Genomic DNA, 5,427 nt, shown 5'->3' with positions numbered 1-5,427 from the left:
TTTGCAACCCACAAGTTTTCAAATTTTAGGATGAGACATTTTTAGCCAATAAACTTAAATCTTGGAAAAAACTAAGTTATAGCCTAGGCATAGATGAATTATAGACATAGCAACTATTCATTATTTCAACATAGGAGAAACTAAATATTCTTTAAATACGTATGAGAGTGGAATTCATATTTTTGGTATTTTTATCGTATATTATTTTTTTGGTATTTTTAATTTTTTATATTTTTTTAAATGCTAATAAATAAATGAAGAAAATAAATGCAAAAATTAGGAATGCAAAAAGATACAAGGTGTTGACACCAGAATTTGGTTTATCATAATCGACTGAATGTTATGATCTCGTCACCTCGAAGAGAAGCTCTGACGACAAAGGTGACATTGATCGGGAGCAGAAGAGACACGTCGGACTCCACAAAAGGAAAAGATTGGAGTCTAAGTTATCTTAAATTAGGACATTTTCATTTTCTTTTGCAAATCCTGTAATTGGTCTTGTTGGACCAGAACTCGTAGTTTAGCCGTGGGTATAAATATTAAACCCCGGCTATTGTAATAGGCATCTCTCACCGATCAACTAAAAGAAGTACCTTTACTTTTTTGGCTCAAGCCACCCCTAAGAGTAGGAGTATAGTAGATTTCAATGAGTTCTTTGGGCAAGTAGGGCTACGTCGGACGACCTGACCTCTGGCTTGTTTGTGAGTATCCGTCATGACTTATATTGTTACTTGCAAGGCTACAACAAATGACTGATCTCTTGCGAGTCATGGTATAAGTTAGTTATCGATCTATATTGTTATTTGTAAGGCAGCAACAGACAACTAATCTCTTACAAATCATGATATAGATTAGTTATCGATTTGTATCAACTTTTACAAGGCCGCAACAGACGACTGATCTCTTGAAAACATTGGTATTAATCAAAGTTATCGATATTGTGTTAGATAGTTTACTGTTTAATACAATATCACCAATTGCCCGATCTAGATTGAGATTCATTGGTCTTATCTATTTTGATCTATCATCTATTGATTATTATCATGATGGAATTCGATTCTTAACATTAGATCCTGCTTTGATGACTAATCTATCTCAATCCTGATCGCACATGGTGGGTGTTTGAAGTCACATTCTATTAAGAGATAGGTTCATTAATCACTAGAATCTGGTATGACCCTGCTATCAATGCTACATCAGCCGACTCAATCTATTGATGGTGTGTCAAATAGGACATTGTTGGTTAATAGATCTATCTATTAAGAAGAGCATGGCGTCAACCACCTGCTATGTCCTGAACTTCCATGCATATAACATGCCCTCATGATTCTATTGCAATATAAGTAGGTCTATCGATCGCTGGTCTTTGATCTAGGGTCCTACTATCAATGTTGCATCAGACGACTCGACCTATTGACGGTATAATAGATTGAGTCTAGCATTTGTAGATTTATTTATATCTAATGGATGAGTGATCGTATGCTATACGACAAGATCACTGGAATCGGTTGTTTTAGCCGATAGCCTGCTTTGTTGAGGATGTACTGGCTATTCATACGCTTTTACTTATTTTTGTCTTGGTTTAAAGCTAGTATGTCTCTCACATGTATGCTTACATATTTACCCTTACATCTTTCACATGTTTTCATGATCATCGGCTAAGTTAGATTCATGCAACTAAGTAAATAATAATTGTTCATATGATTGTTTTGTTTACAATACATCATGAACATGCTGGATATTAACTCTCTAGTCGATAGCCTAATCATACTGGCCACTTGGCCATATATTTGGAACTGTTTGGACAAACACCGGCATGTTCCACCTTAAATTACTCATCATTTTCTCTCCTTGTCAATTACAGGGTCAAATTGACTAGCATGCCCACGGTCATGACCATCCAGTTCGATGCCCTTCCTAAGTCTGGAGAGAGCTTGGGATATGCTCCACGTGGTTTCTCTTGGCTTGCTGCGTGTGTCGATGGCTACCTACCATTTTTCGCTGTCGACACATTCTTGGCAAGCCCGGTGGGACCACAATCGTCAACATGAACAACAAAGCGATCCTCAAGGTTAACCTTGAAGACCTGCCTGATGACTAGAAGGTGCTCATTGAGTAGGTAGCGGAGGAATTCAGGGAAAGTGTATGTTGTCTTATAGTAGGATGCATGATGCAGTCGTCTAGAAGACTCCCCTACCAAGCGTCCTCCTGCATGGTCAAAGTGAAGATGTTCAAGCAAGAACTACTGCTCATTTGGTCCACAAGGCTGTTCATGAAGCCTTTACAAACCATAATAAGGTGTTGACCAACACGATTGGCAATGTTTTGAAAGAAATCTTCTTTGGAGCGCTAGTTGATCAAGTTGGGCTAGCATACTCTAATGGCTTTAATCCTTCGGTTGTGGGAAACAACACACCTGGTTCTAGTCAGCAGCCGAATGGTGGCAGATCCAATAGCCACCAACACAACAGCTTCTAGGAGGACAGGCTCAAGATCAGACCCTACAAATAGCAGGGGGGCAAGGTCAAGCCCTACTAATGGTAGGGGGCAAGCTTAGATGATAGGGGGTAGCCATCAGCATAGCAATCACCAAGTGCCCCTATCACACAGATAGTCCAGCAGCCAACCTCCCCAGCTACTCAACAGGTTATGCAACGGTCAGCTCAGGAAGATTTAGTACTTCCAATCAAATGCCTCAGTTGGCCCATAAAATTGCTCCATCAGTGTAGAGGATCCTCAAGAATGTTAATCCTAGCTACTTCAATAGTCGGTTGCAAGGATACACAACTCACAATGCTCAGATCAACTATCTAGAGGGATACCACCTAGTTTCTAATGCCAGTACATATGAGCTTATGCCACATCTTGGGTATCAGAACCCTTACAGTTATAATACACAGCAAGTCCAGTAGTGTTCGGCTCAGAATCAACAAGTCCAAGTACAAGGACCTCAAGCTCAGGCTCAAGGGCAGCCGAGACAAGAAGTTGTCGGCATGGATGCTGAAGAGTTTGTCAACCGGATAACTACAATGATGCAAAACCGGTTTGGTCTAAAGCCTAAAGGACATGTTGGCTCTTACCAGCGCCCATACCCAGCCTGGTATGATATTGTGCAACTCCCACCATGCTATAGAATCCTAGATTTCTCCAAAATCATCGGCATAGATGAGATGACAGCCATAGAGCATATTAGCCGCTTTCTCATTCAGCTTAGAGATGCATCTGTTGAGGAGGCACACAAAGCTAGATTCTTCGCCTTGTACCTATTTGGACTGGCCTTCAGTTGGTTTTAATTGCTAGAACCAAACTCAATCACTGGGTGGGCTGATTTGGAGAACAAGTTCCATGCATATTTCTATAGTGGGATGGGCGAGAAGAAGATTATAGATTTGACGAGCATGAGGCAGAAGAACAATGAGTCAGGCTCTAAGTTCATCCAAAGATTCAAAGAAGTAAGGAGCTATTGCTACTTATTGAATCTGTCTGATGGCCAATTGGCTAAATTGGCCCTTCAAGGGATGTATCCATTAATTAGAGAGAAATTTGATGGCCAAGAGTTTGAAAGCTTGGCCCATTTAGTTCAGAGAGTGTCTGCCTTTGAGAGCCAGCATCAGGCCCTACGCAAAGAGAAGTATTTGAAGGGTACTACCACTACGATCGATCCCTATGATGCAGACTCTGATAGAGATGATCTAGAAGTCATGATCGCCGAATGGACATGGGAAAGTCTCATGTATCTTGTCCATGGGTAAAGAAGTCAGAAAACACCTGCAACTTTGATGTTAAGAAAGCCCATAGGATCTTCGACTTGCTGCTAGAGAAGAAGTAGTTGAGATTACCTAGAAATCATGTGATCCCTTCGGCTAAAGAACTTAAAGGGAAGAAATACTGCAAGTTTCACAACGCTACTAACCATAGTACCAACAAGTGTAGAATCTTCCGCTTCCACATTTAGAAGGCCATCAAGCAAGGGAAGATCAAGTTTGAGCTAGCTAAGAAACCGACGATGGACATAGATAAGCATCCTTTCCCAGGGGTGCACACGGTAGAGTTCCAGTTGGCTAAAGGGAAGACGAAGGTCTTGATGTTGGCTAAGGCCAAGGAAGATGGGTCAGTTGACCCCAAGTTTCAAATATTGGCTAATGAGTATGACGAAGCTAAGAAGCAATGCGATCAGCAAAAGAGTCAATATGAGCAAGGTGAAACATCCAGAGCTGGTGCTATGCGTCCTTGTGTAACTTCTAGGATCTTGTTGAACAAGTGGCAATGCCAAAAGGAGAAGGACTATCAGCACTAGCTCAAAGAAGAAGAATATGAGCGTCGATGCGAAGAAGAAAGGTACAAAAGAGAACAAGTTGAGCTACATTAGAATTGTCCTTTCTTCTAACACTGCTAGAACGAAGGTTTGAAATTGCCTACAAGACGTAACTGCCCAAAGTGCAGTAATCAATATTCAGAGTTTAGGCAGTCTTAAGCCAACCACTGGTCCATCCATGAACGTTTGTGTTTTCAATCTAATAACATGGATCGGGGCATAAAAAATAAATGAGTTCATGATCGGCTAGGCAAGCATACATATGATCATAATTGGGCCGGTCGTGATGAAGAGAAAGAGTATGTTTGGCAAGAGTGCCAATGGTGTCTAGGAGGTCTAACAAGGAGACAAAAAAGAAGGGTTCAATGTTTAAGGAATAAAGAATTAGAAGTTCAGAAGTATAGCAGACCTCAGACATGGCGCGTCAAATAAATAGCCGACTAAGGCAAACCATCGGCTAATATTAATTTGGTGTCCGCTCAACCTACAGAGCTCAAAGCATCTTTAGGACATGAACAAGGGAAACGCAAGTGCCTTAGTAGCGAGATAGTGAAGGAAGATGTCATTAGAGTTAGCAATAAACGTCAATAGCTGATCCAAGCAGTCGGCTTTAAAATATGACTTAATGAATTTCCTAATCGATGATACCAAAGGGAAGTTAGGACAGGGGTTTACGTCAACCGATTTACTAGAAGAAGTTGACATTGGACATGGTGATAGACCCAGGCCGACGTATGTAAGTGCTAAACTAGATCCTGAGTATAAGCAAGAATTAATAAATCTTTTGAAAGAATATCAAGATTATTTTGCTTGGGAGTATTATGAGATGCCCGATCTTAGCCGATCGATCATAGAACATCAGCTACCTATCAAAGATGGATATCGACCATTTAAATAGGCCCTAAGAAGATTTAAACTTGAGTTACTTCAAGATATCAAGAAAGAGATTACAAGGTCATATGAGGCCAAGTTTATTCGATAGTGTTGATATGTGGATTGGATTTTGAATATAGTCCCTATGGCAGAACCACCCAAATTATATGGCCCACATGTACCCATCATTGTCCTAAAGACCTTTGACTACTACACACGAGAGCCAGATAACTCCGGTA

This window comes from Miscanthus floridulus, chromosome 1 (genome assembly GCF_019320115.1).
Source record: "Miscanthus floridulus cultivar M001 chromosome 1, ASM1932011v1, whole genome shotgun sequence".
Classification (NCBI taxonomy): Eukaryota; Viridiplantae; Streptophyta; class Magnoliopsida; order Poales; family Poaceae; genus Miscanthus; species Miscanthus floridulus.
This window is presented reverse-complemented; position numbering follows the sequence as displayed.